We start from the raw sequence: 22,157 nt of genomic DNA, 5'->3' as shown, positions 1-22,157 counted from the left end.
ATCATGTAGGATGCTTCCCTAGGCATGAGTGTTGACTGCGTGATTTTTCTAAAATAAACTTGCAAAGTCAAGCTTATGCCAAAAAACGTAATATAGTTCAAATAACATTAAAGGGCATCTCGTTGAGGAAGGACTTTATATGTACTGCAAATGCACAAAATATAATGGAGGTGGACCCTCCTTAATGACCAGAAAATACACTTAATGCTGTTATTGGAAAGGCTACTGGGCAATGTGGCTTTGTTTACACTGTTATAATTTCCTAGTAACAATGCAGTGCATACCTGCTGATCGATTTTGCCCGGTTGGCATTTGGGCGCTCTAAAACGTAATAATAAGGGTTGAAAAACTTATCTGGGATTCTCCTGATCGTTGGGAAAGGAATCTAAACCCTATGCATCTGGAGAGGATATCCCTGGAGGACAGCCACGGTTATGCAGCATGCCCTCTTGAGGGGGTATCACAATGTTTGATCGTTTCAGCAGCAGAGGTGGATTTCCTGGACACAGGGTTAGGCACACAGTGTGAGGGGCAGGCAGAGTTGGCTTCCCATTCATGTAGCCGTACAGCCCTTGTGGTAAACCCACACGCATCACCTGCAGGCCTCTCACTTGTTACACTGTATATCCAGTTGATGACAATGTAAGCAGAGCAAGGCTGGAATCCGGGAGACTCGAAAAGTTCTTAACCAAATGCATCTCAAAACGACATCAAGGACCTAACTCATCGCTCCTAGCTTGTCACAACAGGCAACATGCATATCAGACTCTGGCTCCTAGCTCTTTCCCTCTTGGAGCAGCCTCTACCATGCAGAATAGTTGAGCAGTGTCACTAATGGCACCAGGCTCCTTTCTCCTGGGATCAAGCTCTGACAGAGAGAAGCCTTTCCTGAGAATGTGCAAAAATCAGAAACACTAGGAACAATCGTCACAAAACTCATTTCCCTATGTGCAGGATTCACAATACCCAGTCTCCTAGCTATTTATACAGCCCTGAGCCAGACTGGTTCCTTCCAATTCTCAAAACGTTGGGGATTAGGAATGGTTCTTTAGGAGTCACGGTGCACTATTATTTTTTCTTTTTCATGAGATCGAAGCCATAGTTTGGCCATAAATTGTATGGAAAAACAGTATGGCCGGTTTGTTGGTACTATCTCTTACTTGTTAGATCGAGCCTAGCGGCAGCGCGCATGCACTGCTTGCTCTACAAGGCATGCAGTAGTAGAGTCTGCTGTGGAAGCCTTGCCTTCTCTCCGCTAATATTTTGATTGGCTGGTGTCATTGTCCTTGGTAAATGCTGGCTTCCGATTGATAATGAGGCTTGTTAGTCCCTCCTTGTTACCACCCTGTCGCCATTTGTTACCTCCAATGAGAACTGGATCTTTTACTTGTGGCGTAACACGGTCACCTTCATAAGTCTGTAAGGAGGGTACCTTGGATTGGGAATAATCAAAAGAAATTTAAAGGGGACTGTGTAGTCTTAAATTTTGTTAGCGCAGAGACACTTCCTAATATCCTTAATAATATTTTCCCACCTCAGCGTAGAAGCGGTTCTATAATCCCGCTTACTCTGAAATTTTTTTATCATAAAAATCACAATGTGACTTCCCTTAATTTGCCCAGGCCGAGAAGACAGTCAAGAGTCACCCATTGGGGGGGGGGGGAAATAGACTTAGATTTAACAATGATCGCCCACATTTAATGACTAACTTGGGGACAGGGCAATATAATTTCCCGACTGGGCAAAGGGCTAGAACCCCGGGTCCAAATTGGCACAACATAAATAGGTGGGGAGTAAGTACCCCAGGATTTGATAATGGAGGATATGGACATGGCTATATGGCCAGGCCGGGTAACGAACAGCTCTTGATGCGCCCCAATACCCCACAGCCTGTGTGGAATACAGTAGTGAATGGCTGGGGCCAGACAGCCACCCCGTTTGATTGGGGGTTTGGTACAGGGAACAGGTACGGTGTTTTGTCCAATTTAAATGATTGTGACTGACAGATAGAGGGTATGATCCCGGGAAATAATGATTTTAACCAGCAACAAGAACGGAATAACTTACTCATTAATAGTTCAGATTCCGACGAGTTCATCCCCCTGATAGGGCGGGGAGAACAAATTATACCTAGACATGATCACCCTCCTATGTCATATTTGTCTGAGCATTGTGTGATTCAGCACATCGCAGAAGTTAAGCTGCAGAGACCACCGGAAGCTGGTTCAGATGATTTAACTCAACCAATGTTCAATAATGCAGGGATTTTGGCAAGGTATTCGGAGCCTATGTCAGCTAGAGCCCCGTGCAAACTAATAAGTTGGAATATAGCAGGGTTATCTGGTAAGCGACAGGATAAGTTGTGGTCAAATTTTGTTTTAGGTCACCATATTATTGCGCGCCAGGAAACCTGGGATACCTCTGTGAACCTTTGGTGGGATGGGTTCATAAGCTTTACCAAACCTGCTGTCCCCAGTTGCATGGGGAGGGCTAAGGGAGGCCTGTTGATCTTGTTCTCATTAGATTTAAAGGGTACCTTCAGGGAGATTAGTACCAATTCTCCAAACATTTTGATGGTCGAAAGAGTGACTACTAACAATATTAGCAGAACTATTTTTGTAAATTTCTATAATTCAGCGAATTGCGACCACAGAGGTCAAAACATCACTGGATTAGATAATATTTTAAATCTGGCCAGTCAGAATACTAAGTTTGATACCGAATACATTGTATTAGGTGATTTTAATATACACCCTTGTAACCTGTTTTGTATGAAAAACAGTATGGAAAGGGATAATGGAATAGAGGGACCCCATTTTGAACATACTATAGAGGGTGAGGAATTGGAAGATTTTCTTGCTAATTTCGATCTTCACGAACCAGATGGGGGCACTAGACTGCCAACCTTTACTGGTATTGCCCAAGGCACAACCATAGATTACATATTCATATCTGTGGGAAATATGTTGGAGTACTTATGTTGTTTCTGCTTTTGGAAATCATTGCAGCTACCATTCTGTTTATCTTTGCTGTAGTTACAATTCATATCTTAGGACCTTATATCCATCTCGGGCCTGAAAGAGAGCCCATCACTGTCCCTTGCTGCTGCCCCAGCTAATGATCTCCCACTATTCAAACTAAAAAACAATGCATCATGGTCCCACTTCAACATTTACAGTGAAGATAACATATTAAAAACGCTAAACGCGTTGAAGCCATCCAATCACTTCTCTGACCCGCTCCCGGCAAACTACATAAAAGACTTCACTCCTCTCCTACTACCCCTCTGGACCAAGATCATTAATACTTCCCTTCTGCAAGGATCCATTCCAGACACGCTGAAAACGGGGCAGGTCTCGTCTATCCTTAAGAAACCCACAGCGGACCCCACGGACCCTAATAACTATCGCCTGATCTCCAACATCTCTATGTTAGCTAAACTCCTGGAAAAATATGTTAACATACAACTGAAGTGTCACATTGATCGTTTCAACCTGCTGAACCAATTTCAATCTGGTTTCAGGGCAGGTCACAGCACAGAGTCAGCCATGACACATGTATTAGATGACGCTCTAAAAATCCTCGACCAAAATGAAGCTTGTCTGTTAATCCTACTCGACCTGTCATCAGCATTTGACACAGTCAAACACGACAACCTGCTGAATCTCTTGAAACACAGAATGGGTTTATCTGGAAGTGTTTTTAACTGGTTCACCTCTTTCCTCCAAAACAGATCCCAAAGATTCAAGGTCAACCAATCCCTGTCCTTCCCCTCGTCTGTCACGCTGGGAGTTCCTCAAGGCTCCTCCCTCTCTCCCACCCTTTTCAACCTTTTCATGGAACCCCTCACTTATCTTCTCAGCCTCTCCAAGATACAATTCCACATGTATGCTGACGATACCCAAATCTACATCAAAATTCACTCACTGGACAACATCAAATCACTCAACTCCACTCTACAAAAAACCCAAATGTGGCTGGTCGAAAACCACTTGAAACTTAACTCCCTCAAAACGGAATTCCTTGTAATCGCCCCCCTAACAAAACTCGAACTATCACAGACTGGATGAAGCATCTAACAGCTCTCAATGGACAACCGATCATAGTCGACTCAGCAAAATCTCTTGGGGTAACGCTGGACAATAACCTCAAAATGCTGAAACACATCAATGCCTCAACAAAGGGAGACAACTTCCACCTAAAGACCCTACGAAAACCGAAACCTTATCTGCCAGCCTTCGATTTCAAACAAGCTGTTCAAGCCTTATCTCTCGCTTGGAATATGGAGTAGGAACCTTATGCGGACTCCCGAGGTCTTCGACTGCCCCGCTAAGAGCCACGATCAACTCAGCTGCGAGACTCCTTACAGGCTCTAAGAGAAACGCCCACATTTCCCCAGACCGGAGAGCCCTCAACTGGCTACCGTTTGAAGCCAGAATTCATTTAAAAATCGCTTGTATGACACACAAGGCTCTCTACCACAACACCCCACAATACCTAGCTCAGAAACTGGTGCTCTCAGCGGGCAGCAGAGCTTCCAGGAGTGCCAAGACTCTTCTCCTACAACCTCAACGATTTGCCAAGAAACAAAACATATAACTGGTCCTTCTCCGGTATGGCTCCAAGGATATGGAACGCTCTGCCCAGTGAAACTAGAATGAACCCTTCCCCGGCTTCCTTCAAAAGAGAAGTGAAAGCTATCCTCATGGCTCAATCCACGTGAACTATTTCTTCTACTCGCTGTACTTTATTACTTGCTTTTCCTCACTTATATTCGTCCTTCGGTTTATCTTTGCCATTTTGCACTAGCATCGCACTGCCTTGTCTTGTTCTAGATGTATCTAGTACTTACTTATTGCGTGACTCACTATATCGTAATATATTCTGTATATATTTTCTACTTGTCATGTAAAGCGCTCTGATACTCGCAAGAGTCTGGTTCGCGCTATATAAAACCTTCAAAAAATAAATAAATAATCTTAAACCGGGTAATTTCTTATCGCACAGTTCAATCACACTTTAGTGACCATAACCCAGTTGAACTGGAAGTAGCGTGGGGAGGTCATATGGGTTTATCCCCGTTGGCATTTAGCTCTGGCCTCCACTTGAAGACTGCAGATCAAGGTAGACGCCTGAAATGGGCTAAGGTGGTACCGGAGGAATTTTATGCTGAAAATTATGTTAAAATTAGGGATAACGTGGAGATTTGTAAAAATCCATGTGCCCAGGGCAAAGAAATTGTCGATGCATTTGAGGGGATATGTGGGCAGGTTTCACAGGACCTCATAGCTAAGACAAAAAAAGGAACTCCAGGGACTAAGCGCTGGTTTGATCCAGCTTGCTCTAATGCACATAGATCACTGCTGGCAGCCCTTAAAAACACTCCAAGGGTAAAAAGCGAGATTAGCAGACTTAGGAAGATCTATAAGTTAGCTGTCAAAAAACGGAAAGACACTATTAAGCAAGAGGCCTGGGACAATCTCATTTCGGTAGCAGTTCTGAAAGACAGCAAAACATTTTGGGAGATCGTCAAGCAGCCCTTTTTTTCGGATGACAGCAATGATTCTATGGATTGTGTTGTCTCCGAGGATAAATGGCTGTCACACTTTAAAAACGTCTATGGGGACACTGTTGACGCGATGTATGATGTCCCGCTGAAAATTTCAGCCACCTGCCCCATCTTTTTTAATCGAAATGAGGTGGAAAAAGCTATTTTGGCCACTAAAAAGCATAAGGCACCGGGCCCTGATGGCGTGCCTGCTGATTTTTTTCAGTATTCACCAAAACTCTGGGCTGAAGTTTTGGTAAACGTGTTCAATGCCGTTAATGGTGGACTGGCACCTGCCTCCTGGGATAATTCTACTATTGTTCCAATTTTTAAAAAAGGCTTGCGGGATGACCCAGCCTGCTATAGACCCATATCCCTCCTTGATTCTTCAGTGAAAATTTTAGGTAGAGTTCTTTTAACAAGGTTGAAGGAAAATGTAGAGCACTGTGGTGGGTTGGCTGAAATCCAATATGGTTTTAGGGAAAGAAAGGGCACTATTGAACAGTGCGTCAACTTACATATGCTCATTTCCAAATATACTGTAGCCAAGGAGGGGTCCGTATATCTTGCATTTATGGACCTCTCCTCGGCTTTTGACCTAGTCAACAGGTCGAAGCTGTGGGCCATTTTGCTGGAGATGGGTATTGATGAGGCCTTGGTCTCTTTCATAGCTACCCTGCATCAAGAACTCTCTTCTAACGTACGCATGACAAATGAGGGTAGGTGTACCACTTCATTTAGGTCACTAAGGGGGGTGCGGCAGGGCTGTATCTTAGCCCCTTTACTCTTCACCATCTATATTAATGGCCTGGGTGCACACCTGTGTGGCCAGGAAGCCGACGTCCCGCGTGTGGGAGCAATTAAGATCCCGGCGCTCCTATACGCGGATGACGCCGTGCTGATTGCCCGCACAGGTGTTGGCCTCCAGTGCCTTTTGAATGCATTTGGTTCGTTTGTGGAGAAACTGGATCTTAAAATAAACGTAACCAAGTCACACACAATGGTGGTGGGCCTAGAGTGTCGCAAGAAGAGAAGTAAAACATTTACATGCAGGGGGGACACAGTCTCTAGGGTATCTACATTTCCCTACTTAGGCGTTCTGTTTGACCAGAAAGGGTCCTGGGGGCCGCAGGTAAGAGCTAAGAGGTTGGCTGTTATCAGGTCATCTTCTGCGCTCCTGGGCTTTGCTGGTAGGCTGGGGGCTAGGCCCATGGAAGCTATATTGAAAATTTATAACAGTAAACCCGTAGCCATTGCCTTATATGGTTCCGCATTGTGGGGCTATGTAAATGTGGAACCAATCCAAAAAGCGGAAAATAGATTTATTAGATCCCTACTCTCTGTTCCCCAGTCGACCCCGACGTATTCAATTCATAAAGAAGTGGGCCTACAATTTCTTTCCGATAAGCTGAGTATGGCTCCCCTGATTCTCTGGTTGAAAATGTGGATGAATGAAGATCTCCCACTGAATCATAAGATCATGTCTGACGTGCTGTCCTTGGATAGATCTAAGAAGATTCCTTGGATGGCTTATTTGAGTAAGGCTTTTTCGGATATTGGGTGGCCAGATCTTTTTTCCTCCCCCGAGAATATTAGGTTTCAAGATATTGATTTTGTTAAAAAGTCATTTCTCGAGAGGAAGGAGGCATGTCGTGAAGAATGTGAACTGGTAAAACCGGCAGTGAGGGCCCACTGTTTATTGGTCAACTCACTATCATTTGCTCCATACCTTGGCTTTGTTACAATTCCCTTTCACAGGTTTCTTTTAATTAAATTTAGATTTAATTTGGTACACTTTTACCTGGGTTCTTTTAAAAATTGGCAGAAACCAGAATCGGCTCCCCCCTGTAGCTGTGATCAGTTCTCAGTGCAGGACACGATACATTTTGTTATGTTTTGCGGGTTGTTTTCAGAACCACGAAAAAAATATTTGTTGCCTATACTTAAAAAGGCCGGCTTTACTCAAGTGAGACCAGCCATGCTTTATTTACAACTATTACCCAACCCGTATGTTACTTTTTGCATTGCCAGTTTTCTGGTAGCTGCCTCAAGGGCGAAAGTCGCCTGTCATGATTAGTTTTATAGAAAAGTGTGTTTTATCTCTTTTATTCTTATGTACAAACGACATGTTTTTATTGCAGATTTAATTGTTATCCATGTAATGTTTTTTCTTTTATGTAACTAGGATAGTCTTATATGAAATGTATTGTATCTTTTTTTTTTTACTTTGTATGGCTTTTGAGTAAGCCGAATAAAGTTATTCTGACTGAAGTCTGTAAGCACTTTTTTTTTTATTTTTATTTGCAGCGTGGCCCGCTTACACTTTAGCGGCCGTGTTTATTTATTTAATTAATTTGCCGCGCTTGCGGAAAGGGACCTTTTCTACTCACTAATCTAACAAGCATTTGCAATTAAATAGGTCTCGAATTTACGAGAGTTTGAGCTATTGGTTTATAAATAACAATGACTTGTTTCTGTTTTTAAAACAAATAAAAGACATTGGCATTTACAATGCCAATAGCTATTACTAGCGTAAATGAGAGACCTATTGCATTGCAAATGCTTGTTTTTTCTCTTGCAGCTTTGTTGCGTTGCCGCCCTCATCCTTCTATACATATATACTGTGTTTTAACTTTTAAGTAGGAGTTCCACTTTTAAAGGAGCAGAGTATTCTGCGAGGCCTCTCCTGAAAGAACAATGTTCCACGTGTGAACTAATGTACAGCAACAAAGGCCTGGGTCCTCGAAGCCACAATTATCTACCCACCATTTAAAAAAAATTCTCAATGCCTTCATCTGCCCACCATTTAATTTTATTTGCCTAGGCCCTTAAAACATACCTACAAAGAATCTGAAGTGACGTGGTACAGAATAAACTCGAGTAAAACCTAAGGGGGTCAGCTGAGCAGGACAACTGGATGTTGCTCAAGACTCATTCCAGCTTTAATTGAACTTGCAAGATAACTGCATGAGTAAAACCAAAAATACAAAAGCGTGAGAAATGAAATAAAAGAAAAATAATAACCAGGATTGAACATATCTTATCTCGTTCAAGAGCGAACTGAGGGATGGAATCTGGCATGCTTGTAAGGGCACAGCCAAGCTGCCCCTAATAGGAGAAAATATACTTTAGTCCTAGTACCCTGCAGTACTTGATGTTACACGTTTAAAGAAAAGAGAACTTAACAGAGAAAACATTTCCTCTATAGCAAGGCGTGTTCAGACAGGAAAGGAGATCACAGGGATATGCTTGAATGAAGGTCTAGTTTCTGCTTCGGCTTGATGAAAATTTCCTCAGAGAATGGATGCTAAAGATATCTGTGAATTTGTTCTAGGGGTTTTGGGCACATTTATATGGCAAACAAATATGCAACCAGGTGCACATATTAATGGGATGTTCTGATCTAGTTAATACACCACAAAAAACTGTTGAAGGTCAGCTTCTGACAAGTGCAATACTAGCATACTTTAAATGTACTATGTACCGTGACAGCAATTATATAAACAGGTAGAATGCAACATTGAACATTACAAGGGGAGAAGGTCCACTGTTTGGAAAACAAAACCGAAAGAAAAAAAGGCAGCTTGGTGCCAAGATGAAATACAGAAGAGGAACCCACAGGAACAGTAATAGTAATGAATTCCATAGGTGATCTGGATGTTCAACAGCTTCTTAAGGAGTTTTTGGGTGGTGCTGGCAGAGTGGCTACTGTAGTCGAGTCTGCTACGGACTAGCGTATGGGTGACCGTTTTCTTGGACTCGGTAGCGATCCACTTGAAAATCACCTGAAGCAGGCAGAGTGTATGGAAACAGCAGGACGAGACGGCATTGATTTGGCGGGTCACTGAGAGAGAGGAGTCCAGGATGATGCTAAGGTTGTGTGTGTGGTCCATGGGTGTAGGAGGGTGTTCCGAGCACTGTTGGCCACCAAGAGTTGTCCCAGGTAAAGGAGGTGGAGCCTAGGATGTGAACATCGGTCGTGTCTGAGTTGAGCTTGAAGCAGCTGCCGATCTAGGTGGCAACTTAATTCATCCAGTTGTGAAAGTTGCTCTTGGTGGCTGTGGGTTCATCTGTGAGGGAGAGAATCAGCTGGGTGTCATTGGCGTATGAAACTATGTTTAGTGCGTGGCTTCTGACTATGGCTGCAAACTGCGCCATGTAGATGTTAAAGATGGTGGGCTCAGGGAAGATCTCTATGGGTTCGGAGTAGAACTGTGGAAGTCTGACCCTGTGTTTAAGTAGTAGATCCATTCTAGGGCTTGGTCGTGGATGCTGGAGTAATAGAGTCTTGCACAGAGGGTGTGGTGGAAGACTGTCGAAGGCGGCTGAGAGGTCCAGGAGGATGAGGGCTGCAGTTTTGCCTCGGTCGAGAAGTGGGCTGATGTAGTCTGTAGCGGTATCAGTGCTGTGATTTGTTTTGAAGCAGTATTGGGATAGGTCCAGGATGTGGTTTGTTTTGAAGAACTTTGAGAATTGGGCGTTGATGGCCTTCTCAATGACATTGACCTTGAAGGTGAACAGAGAGATGGGTCTGTAGTTCTTGAGGTCTGTCTGGTCAGCAGAGGGTTTCTTCAGCAGGGTACTGAACTCTGCGTGTGTTCAGTCTCCAGGGAAGGTGACTGACTCGATAAAGCAGTTGATGGAGCGGCAGAGTTTGGGGCGATGGAGGTTCCGGCTCTGTTGAAGAGGTGGTGAGGGCAGAGATCCGAGGGGGCTCAGGCATGGATGTTATTCCTGACCCCAAGGGTGTCCTCAGAGGGTAGGGTGGTCAAGTTGGACAGGCTCTGCTGAAGTCTAGAGCCAGTGGTTGCGGGTGTGGTGGGTGAGTCTTGGGTTGCAAAGCAGTCTAGATCTCCTTGATCTTGCGGTGGAAGAAGGTGGCGAGGTTGTTGCAGAGGCCTTGAAGGGGGTGGGGGGGATCATTGCTGCCTCTGTGCTGTGTTTGGTGAATTCTTTGACCACGGTAAAGAGTTCTTTGCTGTTGTGTGTGTTTGCGCTGATGCATTTCGGTTTGGCTGTTTTCTTTAGTGTTCTGATGAGGTGGTGGAGTGCGCTGGCAGCGGTTCTGAAGGCTGTGTGGTTTGCCAAGATCTTGCTGCTCCTCCATCTTTTCTCGAGCCATCTGCAGGTGCGCCTGGGCTCTTAGAGGGCGGGAGAGAACCAGCTGGCTTTCTTGGTGGGTTGCTTGCCTGAGGGTTTCCTGAGGGGAGCCAGTGTGTAAGCGCAGTTGGAAATCCAAAGGTGGAGGTTGCGTGCTGTGGCGTTGGCATCCGTGGAGGTCGGTGGGGGGTTTTGCTGAGGGAGATGGGAAGATGGACTTCAGTGACCTTGTTCCAGCATCTGTGAGGATAGTGGTGGGCGTGGTGGTGTGCGGTGGGATTGGTGAAGGAGAATTGGGCGCAGTGGTGGTCGGTCCAATGTGCCTCGGAGGTGTGATGGACAGATGTTGCTTAGGGAGAAGATGGGGTTGTGCGTGTGTTCTGCTGAGTGGGTGGGAGAGGTGACCAGTTGTTTGAGTCCAATGGTGGCAAGGATCTCCAGTAGGGATGCAGTGTTGTTGTATTCGCGGTTGTCCAGGTGGAAATTGAGGTCCCAGAGGAAGATGTGGTCAGTTGAAGCAAGAGCATGGTATGCTATGGCTTTGCTGAGGGATAGGGGGCGGGGGTCCTGCAGGTGGGGTGGGGTTCATCGTGAAGAAAGCGACGTGGGCGGGGTGGGGGACGAGATGGAGTCGAGCAGTTCCATGATCTTCATGGTTTGTCTTGAAGGAGTGGGTTTTGAGTAGGATGCAGCTGAGGCGGTCGGGACCAGCTCTTGTAGGTCGTGCAGTTGGTGGGTCTGGTGTGCAGAGGCAGGCGAAGGTGTGTTTGCGGCAAGTGAATGAGCCCTGGGTGTCATTCGGCAACTCGAGGTGGCAGGGGGTGGAATGTCAGGTGCGGAGGGTGCTGGCATCGTATGGGAGTTACACACAACAGGGTTGTACCCATAAAGTCAAAGGAACCTGGGTGAGTAATCGTTGTGGACAATGGGGTCCTAGACTTGAGGAAAGCAATTAATATAAAGTATACAAATATTTAGAAGAATGGATAGAAACAACAAATCAAGAAGTACAGTGTTTTTATTCACAACGCACCTGTATTACCTTTTTATGGTTAGACGATATGTATCAAAGAGAACATTGGTATTCTTTCATTAATTAATGTGCCCACATAGGAAAGAGGGGAAGGAGGGCAAGGTAGAATTAGAAATAGTTGTGACTCACTTTTCATTAATTTGTGACATAAACAGCATACATTTAAATTCATGTATATGTTCTATTGGATGGTCCCCATCAATCGGGGCCGCAACGGGATATGCAAAAATCAAAACATTGTATGTTACAATCAAGCTCCTAAGCGGCTGTATATATCATGCTGATGGTAGGAGTTGATAGGGTAGATAGCAGTCTACGTTTCGACCCAAGGGTTTGTAGGGTAATTGATCCTTACAGCGCGGGTCTTCATCAGGACGGGCGGGGGAAGGGGGGGTGCAAACCTCCTAGGGTTGAAAAGGAAAGTTGGAAACTAATTAGTCATGGCGGTTTCTACAGAGTCCCTATCAGCCGTAGCGGATGGACCGCTCGGTAGTTACGTTAAAAACTAAAAATACTGAGGACTATACAAGTGAAAAGAGCCACATACTGTGCTCTCAACATTAAATTGAATCATGATTACCTGCCGCAGTTGCGGGTCGGGAGGTATCGGATGCGGCAAAGTGCACTCCGTGGATAATCTGAGGGAGCGAGAGGACTAAGTAAGGATCGGTTCAATACGTTATGGATGATCGTTACAATACGTTATGGAAGATGCATAACATGTTAGTGTGGCAATGATGTTACCTTGTTGTTCAGGTAAACGGCTGGAATTATTCATTCAGCTGCCCGTATCTAGAAAAAGGGTGAAGTGGGAGGGTCAGTAAATACTTGGGGAAAAAAGGGTTCGGAAGTCTTTCATATACGACATGGAGGTCGCATGTAGAGCTTACCCGTTCAATCGAGTTTCTTCGGCTTATGGGAGGCTCTCGCTCCCTCAGATTATCCACGGAGTGCACTTTGCCGCATCCGATACCTCCCGACCCGCAACTGCGGCAGGTAATCATGATTCAATTTAATGTTGAGAGCACAGTATGTGGCTCTTTTCACTTTTATAGTCCTCAGTGTTTTTAGTTTTTAACGGAGCTTGATTGCAACATACAATGTTTTGATTTTTGCATATCCCGTTGCGGCCCCGATTGATGGGGATCATCCAATAGAACATATACATGAATTTAAATGTATGCTGTTTATGTCACAAATTTATGAAAAGTGAGTCACAACTATTTCTAATACTACCTTGCACTCCTTCCCCTCTTTCCTATGTGGGCACATTAATTAATGAAAGAATACCAATGTTCTCTTTGATACATATCGTCTAACCATAAAAAGGTAATACAGGTGCGTTGTGAATAAAAACACTATACTTCTTGATTTGTTGTTTCTATCCATTCTTCTAAATATTTGTATACTTTATATTAATTGCTTTCCTCAAGTCTGGGACCCCTTTGTCTACAACGGCATCGTATGGGTGGCAGGTCCAGGAACCATGGCCCGTGGCATTGAGGCGGTCCATGCGCAGACGGGCTTGCCTTTGGCACACTGTTGCTGCCATTAAGTAGAGTTGGGATGGGGAGGGCTGGACAGCTGAGAGGCAGGAAGCAGCGCTGGAGGAGTGCGGGTCCTGGAGGGGATGAGCAGCGGCAAGGGCGGAAAGCACAGAAAGGCACAGATTGAGAGGAGAAATAGAAAAAAAGAAAAAAGAAAAAGAGCAATAAACAGACCCCCCAGGATATAGCGGCATGCATTAGCTTTTGTAAAAATGCCGCGATTTCTACAAAAGTGCCGATTTCGTGGGCACTTTTGTAAAAATCGCTGCATTTTTACAAAAGTGCCGATTTCACGGCAAACCGCGAAATCGCGAAATCCTGGAGGCTCTGAATAAAGCCATCAGCAGAAACAGGAAATTAGAAAGCTTAGAGACTCACAACTGGACCACCAGAGGATGAGACTCTAGCAAGTGCCGGCAGGTGGAGAAGGGTCATGAACACACAAGACCTGGAAGCATAAGGGGCAACAGCACCCACGCAGAGCTGTGCAGTGGGAGGAGCAAGGCACTGACAAGGTCAGTGAGATCGCACCTTGATCGCGCAGTGGCCGCCATTAAGTAGTGTTGGGAAAAGAGAGGGCTGGACAGCTGGGAGGGGCAATACCTCGGATAACACTGCCTCAAGGGCAACACCACTTGAATCAACAGTAATAGATAAAGGTTTCCCAGGTTGATACGTACTGATTAGTGGGGCACTGGAAAGCCCTCTAAATTTCTCAAAAATCTAAATTTTGTATCTAACCCCATTCAAATGTAGTGTTTTTCTTTAATGAAGCATGGAGAGGCTCTGCTTTGGTGGCAAAGTTCTGAATAAATTTAGCATAAAAGTCACTCATTCCAAGAAACGCTTGAAGTTGCTCTCGGCCTCCTGGAGTAGACACCTCTTCACTTGCTTTGACAAACCTGGATGATGATTAATGCCCTTGCCTGATATCACGACAGATATTACACTCCATGCACTGCAAATCTGCACTTATATTCTTACAGTCTCAATCCTCTTTCCTTCAGAGCTACAAGCACATAATTCAGTGACTAGGGGGTGAATATTTGACAATGTTCAATATTCAGCCCATCGTCTTTTTGTGTTGCTATGGACCTCCAGAAATATTACAAATACTATCCTCATGGATGGGAAGAGGGGCTATAATCAAGATGAAGGTCCTGCCAAGAATGCCTTCCAGGTGATACGCTTCTCCGTAGTGCCTGGATCTGTTAAACCATTCCAACCACTAATCGGCTTTATCTGGCAGGGAAACAGCTTAGAGTCACTAGCAGATTTCTCTACAGACCAACCTCCTATGAGGAACTGGCACTTTCAAACCTACTTCTACACCTATGCACACAGATTTTATTCCTAGTAAAGAGGGCGAAATTTGAAACGACCAAACAGTGGTGCATCGTGGGCTAATTAACATTAGGTATCCCTCACTAGTTGGTTCTATGGCTTCAGAGAACCAAAAAAAGTTGGGGTATTTAGTACTCGCCCAACACTAAAAGAACCCTGGCGAGCTAGGAAAACAGAGCAAATGCTACAAACTCAGTACCTGCCCCACTCTATTTTTATCCATTAGCTACAGTTCAGATTTTACCCCAGCATATGTTGTCATATAGCTCCTGTATATCCTTATATCGTGTTAAGTTAGCATAGGTACATTTGAGGTTTAAACGCCATTTTTCTTTCTTGCAACTTCTGCACACGACACTTAATTGTTGACTTAGCTTTCAACCTAGTAGTTTGCCGTGGTTTATGTGAGAATAATATGTTATTGCTCTGATATCAGCTTTGCTTAATAAACTATGTCTGCACGAAGAGTGCTGAAGTTTCAGGAACAACACGATATGGAATTGTTATGAGGTCTGATCTCCACGCCTTCATAGTCATAACACAAGTGCAGCCTTTGCCAACTCTGGCTTCAGGCGGGATTGATATTGCTTTGCACAAGGCACATAGAACACACTTGATGCGGTGCACATGCAGAGAGAGCTGTTGTATGCTGATGTGATTCCTTCATGCTAGGACACTAAGGTATGGGCCCGCCCTAAAACAACCCAAAGAGACCTTCTTAGCTAATAATGTAATATATGTGTTAGGGAGGGTGAGATATAAGTGTTGTTAACTCTTATTCATTACAGCATGTTAACATGCTGTCACCATTCGCTTTTTATGTCTTAGTAACTATGCTGATAATTTTGCTACTGATAATAAGTATACTTGTATTATCTGAGATACTGCGCCTGAGAAGACGGCATTAGTAAATAAACATTTCAAATGCACATGTGTCTTCTTTACTCCATGTTCTGGTTTGTAATGATAATATAACGAAAGAGTGTTCATGAGTTCCACGTACCCTGAGGTACTATAAGTTCATGTTCTGGTTTGTCTAAACATTGGGAGTTTGAGACGTCCTATGAGACACTGTAGCTAGCTCGGTAAGGGGTGAGGTGGTTGCTAAGGTGAGTTTTGGGACACCCTAATTCGCCGAGGTTCCACTCCTCTGTGCACAGTTCTGTGTGAGAACAGAAACCCTGTGACATGGCGCCCAACGGTTTCGGTGGTCTTATATCATGACACTCGAGTAGTATATCGTTCATACCTTAACCCCTTCACCTCCGTTTCCGGAAAGCGGGGTGTCGGTGAAACCTACCTATTTTTTGGAATAGGTTTTATTCAAGCTTGATATTTTCTTAAACGGTTTCTTTGAATTACTACCCAGTTGTGCTACAAAGTATTCTTTGTGTTTTCTTGTTTCCAGTGTTGTCATGGCGGCGGTGGCTATTGCGCAGCATAGTCGCGTAGCGGTACGCAACCATCTTCAGACGTACCAGGTCCCAGTAGATGGGATGGCTGTGATTTTCGTGGTATGTGCAGATCCGGCGTTTCCTTACGAGTTGTTTTACTCTTGGGTTACGTTTCCGGCTGTGGACGCTAATTCTGGTTTGTTCCACTCCTACACCGCCTCGGATGTCCCGGCTGAGTATACACCGTACAGGGCATTGGAAATACCTATTGATCATTGGCAGCATCGAGTTTGGTTTGATGGCGCCCTCCCCCACTCTTTCTCCGCAGCGAGGTTAGGTCCACTCTCAATTCCAGGTACAAATTGGCCTGCGTTGGGTGGCTTTACCCCGCACCCGAATCACGGCGCTTGTACCCTGCAGGAAATTCGTAGGCTGCATGTTGTTTCCATTTCCGTGATTCGTGCATTAGTGCAATACATCGGTCGCCACCTGCCTGGTGGTCCCCAGGGGGGTGCGGCCGTTCCCATCGATCGAGGCGGATTACCTGCTCTTTCCAGTCCTTTATTAAATAATTTACCTGGAACTAACTTACCTGGAACTAACATTGATGAGACAGACTATGCCTATCCCCCTGATTTGTCCATACCTGACCTGCAAGCACGTTTAGCCACAGACTCCAGATTTTCTTTTGACTCTGTTTCTCTTGCCTCAAAGGAACCCTCTCGTGTTGCAGTTTATGCAAGCCTGTTTAAAAAACATTTTTTGATACCGCCTTGGACTTACATTTGGCTAGTCCTTGTTTCGATTTACCTTTTTATGTCAATAGGTTTTGTGTTTTATTTTTTTCGAATCATCAATGGACATTATGTCGAGGAGAGAACATGCATTACTCATTTAAATGGAACTTTGGCCCCACTTTCCTCTTCACATTCTACACACAGATTAAAAAGAGACTTGACTTTGGTTAACATCACAGCATGGCCTGTCCTTGATGGAATCGTGTGGGATGCAGTTCGGTTTCAGATTCATGGCCCCACGGAAGTCGTTAATGTTCCTAATGTACTTAGAGTGAATATGGGGGATGTGGTGAAACAAAACATTCGTTCTGATGACTGGGATGTTAATGCTGTGGAAAGTTTGTTTTCTGATTTAAAATACTATGCTGCCTTTGATGCTGAGGATTTATATTTAGAATCTGCGAATTATGGTGAATTGTTCTGTTACCAACATTATGGCAATCACTTTTTACACAAAACATCATCCCGAAGGGATGCTGTTAATTTTACTCAGTGGGAACATTGCCCAGCACCTACACAAGGGAGTTCAGAAACGTTTCTCAAAAAGTATACTTATTTCACTGACTTTAACCAGTCCAATCCCGAGTCCTTTTATTTTAAATTTCACAAACAACCACTGTCCAAGGTTAGACTTACCGATACAAAATTGTTGTATTCGAAGGCCTTCCTAGATCAATTAGTTACTGGAGGCTATGACCTATGGAAGGAAACAATAGACCTTAAATCGGTTTGGGGTTCAAGGGCCTGGCAGGTACAAGGCACTGAGGCTTTGCACCGTGCATGTCTCATCCCGAATCATATGTTGTTTTTAAATGAAACAATTTCCCAGACCACATGCTTTGGATTGGCTACAGCTAAAAGGTTAAACACTCCGTCTTTCCCGGAGTTGGAGGAATATGATGGTTGGAGTAATTTTACTCAATTGTCAATTAGAGAATTACAGACTCTGCTTCTCAATTCCTCCTTTAACATTTCCAATATGAATCCTAAGGGTTGGCTGCTTTGGCACCGTAGTGCAGATTCTTGTCAAAGTAGATTTTTAAATTTAACTGAAGGTTTTAAGACTGTTAGATCTGATCCCCGATTTGACTTGGGTCATACTGTCACCTCGTATTCCGTAGGCAAGTTGTGTCACAATTGGCTGAAGCATTCAACTTTACCTGCGGTAAAGAATCACCTTTCCAAATTGAATGCAGAAGTGGATTTGAATGATTTCATTAAAGGCCCGGCTAGTGGCAGGTCGAAAAGGTGGTTATATGGGGTTTACAATGAAATTTGGAAGCTATCACAGATTGAGGCTGCTACACGCCTTAGGGCTATTGATCAGGCTAATCTTGAGAAAGTGCTTGCAGTTGTTGACAATAGCATTAATGTGCTTTCCTCTAGAATTTACACATTGGATAATATTGTGTCGTCAGTTGTCGATATTGTGCATGATGAAATATCTGTGTTATACCATGGTCAGAATCAATTACGATCAATCATGCAGTTTGCGTGGACCCTTCAAACTCTGAAAATGGGTAAAGTACCCTGGGGTTACATGAACGTTTCTTCTTTATTTGCCCCTTTTAATTTGACTGAGAAACAACGCTTGCTTTCAATGCGTGATGCTTCCTTTTCTATGTTACATATTGAGAGGTTGGAATCTTTGCCTTTTTCCGTGGCAGAAGCCTCTGCTGCAACGTGGCTTATCCACGGTTTAATAACACTGCCTTTTGCTTTATATAAATTTTCAAATTGTATGAAATATGTGCCAATAGGTCGTTATGAACCTTTGGGTAGCGGTTTCCTTCATGAAGTCTGGTCACTCCCATACACGTACAGATGTTTTAAGGATGAACAGGAGGTTTATCTGAATGGGGAGGAGTGTACTGAGACGCCAGATCATTCTTTAATGTGTCGACACATACAGTTACACGGTTCATGCAACAAGGACAGGCCGAATATGGCTTGCGTTTTACAGGGCACGCCTGTTCCTGCTATCATCCCCACGTTTAAATTATTAGGGAATGGAAGTTATTTAATGCTCAATAATGAAGACTGTTGTGGGTTAATTAAAGGTATCCCTTTCATAGTTACAGTAAGTGAGCGGGTTATTTGCTGTAGAAATGTGCTTTACCCTCCCACACATGAACATAGAGATTCTTCCATCTGGCCAAGAATACCAACCTTGGGAGCAGAATTCAGCGGCATGGCAAGAATAAGAGCTCTTTTGTCCCAGAAAGAGGTGGCCTTGAGCTCGGCCCGTGAAACTTTCGTGCTTCACATTGCTAACACACGTACAGAAGTTCAGGCTCTATTAAATACTGATTTGCCTTTGCATTTCGGAGCAATGGTTCGTACTATCTTTAACGCATCCTCCACAAAGGGCCTATCACATTTTTTTAAAGTTGTTAGCAGTGGTCTCGTGACTTCCTTTGAGAAAATTTTTGGAGTCATCCCTGCTTTCTTCCATTCAATCTTTTCATCCTTGTTTGGAGGGTTCCCGTTTTTACTTGCACTAGCGGCTGGCGCTCTGGTGGTTTTCTGTCTTTTTAAATATGGATGCCCATCCTGTGCAAGACCACGCGCAACTGCTGCTGACGCGGTTCCGCAATCGCATGCTTGAATATTATGGCACACTGCCGTTGGCGACTTTGAGCACGGCATTTGGATTATCTTTTCGATTCTCCTATTTCACCTGTGTCCAACCTGTTTTTCACTGCCTGACCTGTGATTTCCAGTGGGCCATTGATTTGTGTCTCTGCGGACCGGTTTCTCCTGACGTCGATTTTAATCAACTGATTAATTAATTAATTAATTGCAAGTTTATATAGCGCTAGGATCGACTCCCGGAGGAGTATCTCCGCGCTTCGACCGCTGCGAAACCCTTCCTGGCTTCCCTGAGAGATGGTCCCTTAATGGGTACCTCCAGGGTGAGACCAGGCATCCCCGGCGGTCTGGTGGGGCCGTTAGTGAAGATGAGGCAAGCTAATGCCCAGAGTTGCCGAGTGTGATCGCTGATCAGAGTGGACACCGAGGCGAGAGAATTATCGAGTCCGCTGACCCTGGTCCAGAAACCTGCCGCGTCGGGAATCGAACCCTGGTCCCGGGCCGTCCTCTGCTCTCGGGTCTGCCGCCTCTAACCAGTGAGCCACACCACTTCACTGATGAGTCCTATCATTGCTCACGCGTTGGTTTGTTCTGACGAGAGGATTATGGCCTTAGCAGTGGCGCATGGACTAATTGGTCCCTGGGATGTGTTGTCGGCAGCACAGAATTTCTTGGAACTGAGTTTTCTTGAAAACCCACCGAGCTGTCCTCTGATGGTTATAGAGGATCCGGTGCTGGAAGAACACGTATGTTCCTTTCGTCTTTTAAATTGGATGGCTGAACTGTTTTCGGATGAGGACAGTGACTTCCTTTTGGAGGCTGTTGCTACTTACTTTTCATATACAGTTTTGTCATAGACACTGCTTCGGATTGACGTGCTGATTAATAGCATTTCATTGATTTTATTGACTTATTTGTCAATAACTTTTTGTTTTCATTTGCCTATTGGCTTGAGCCACGTTATATTTTTGGGCTATTTTTTAGCATTACTTTTTAAAGTTTGGTTTCGACTCATGCTCGTTTACTGTTGAGTTCTGCTCTCATGTGATGGCACTTCTGTTATCATATTTAGTCCGTTCTCGGATCATGGGGGGGTGTCATATAGCTCCTGTATATCCTTATATCGTGTTAAGTTAGCATAGGTACATTTGAGGTTTAAACGCCATTTTTCTTTCTTGCAACTTCTGCACACGACACTTAATTGTTGACTTAGCTTTCAACCTAGTAGTTTGCCGTGGTTTATGTGAGAATAATATGTTATTGCTCTGATATCAGCTTTGCTTAATAAACTATGTCTGCACGAAGAGTGCTGAAGTTTCAGGAACAACACGATATGGAATTGTTATGAGGTCTGATCTCCACGCCTTCATAGTCATAACACAAGTGCAGCCTTTGCCAACTCTGGCTTCAGGCGGGATTGATATTGCTTTGCACGAGGCACATAGAACACACTTGATGCGGTGCACATGCAGAGAGAGCTGTTGTATGCTGATGTGATTCCTTCATGCTAGGACACTAAGGTATGGGCCCGCCCTAAAACAACCCAAAGAGACCTTCTTAGCTAATAATGTAATATATGTGTTAGGGAGGGTGAGATATAAGTGTTGTTAACTCTTATTCATTACAGCATGTTAACATGCTGTCACCATTCGCTTTTTATGTCTTAGTAACTATGCTGATAATTTTGCTACTGATAATAAGTATACTTGTATTATCTAAGATACTGCGCCTGAGAAGACGGCATTAGTAAATAAACATTTCAAATGCACATGTGTCTTCTTTACTCCATGTTCTGGTTTGTAATGATAATATAACGAAAGAGTGTTCATGAGTTCCACGTACCCTGAGGTACTATAAGTTCATGTTCTGGTTTGTCTAAACATTGGGAGTTTGAGACGTCCTATGAGACACTGTAGCTAGCTCGGTAAGGGGTGAGGTGGTTGCTAAGGTGAGTTTTGGGACACCCTAATTCGCCGAGGTTCCACTCCTCTGTGCACAGTTCTGTGTGAGAACAGAAACCCTGTGACAATGTGTTGAATGAGTTTCGCCAAGGGAGAAAGGACAGATAAGTAATGAAAGTCTCCATGTTCACAAAAGCACTTTAAGTCATTAAAGAAGAATATAGCTTGCTGGAAACAGGTCAAGCCCTTATATCTGTAGTGGAAATGTCAAAAGCAACAGGGGGCGTTGGTGGAGGGGTTACAAGGAAAAACGGACAAACTTGCTAAAGCACTGCTGGACATGGCTGATACTGAGAGGAGCCTTCAGGGAAAGAGAAGAGGCTTTCGCAATGCAAACGTCAGAAGCGGTGGGTCTGGTTACACCGGTACTTGCGTTCCTGGGGAGGAGATCATGGTGCAGAATGCATGCAGAAGTATAGTTTGCAGAAAGGGAAACAACACACTGTAGCTTGAGTAGTGATGCCGCTAGCTATCCGTGCCACAGGGGGTAAACAGGAGGTGCCGACCTTCAGGAACTAGATGGCGTGGCTATAGGGCACACTAGCCATGGAGAGAGTTACCTTTATCATTCAAGGAAGACTTGCGCCATTCCTGAATATCTTATCAAAAGTCTTCAGGAAACTAACCTGACCTCACTCCAGCAAGGTGCTACACTTAATCCTGGAATCCCTCCCACCACCAGTTAACTGGTGTGTCTTCTCTGCAGCAAGAACCCTAAAATATCGGGAGCACACACACAGCCTCATGAAAGGGACTTGGTCCCCTAAGGTGGGGGTGTGGAGGACGGAGGGTGGAATGGGTGGGAAGAATATGTAATCATGGTTTGTATATCTACTGCTTT

The 22,157-nt window shown here is 44.4% G+C and overlaps 1 protein-coding gene across 5 annotated transcripts in view; it reads right to left on the bottom strand.

The window, feature by feature from the left end:
* The window catches only part of PGS1 (phosphatidylglycerophosphate synthase 1), a 649,148-nt gene that overhangs the window by 454,786 nt on the left and 172,205 nt on the right, over positions 1-22,157 (bottom strand). The gene's annotated exons all lie outside the window — the stretch shown is intronic.

The sequence above is a fragment of the Lissotriton helveticus genome, chromosome 7 (genome assembly GCF_964261635.1).
Source record: "Lissotriton helveticus chromosome 7, aLisHel1.1, whole genome shotgun sequence".
Lineage (NCBI taxonomy): Eukaryota > Metazoa > Chordata > Amphibia > Caudata > Salamandridae > Lissotriton > Lissotriton helveticus.
The sequence above is the reverse complement of the archived record's forward strand: the minus strand, read 5'-3'. Positions and strand labels throughout refer to the sequence as shown.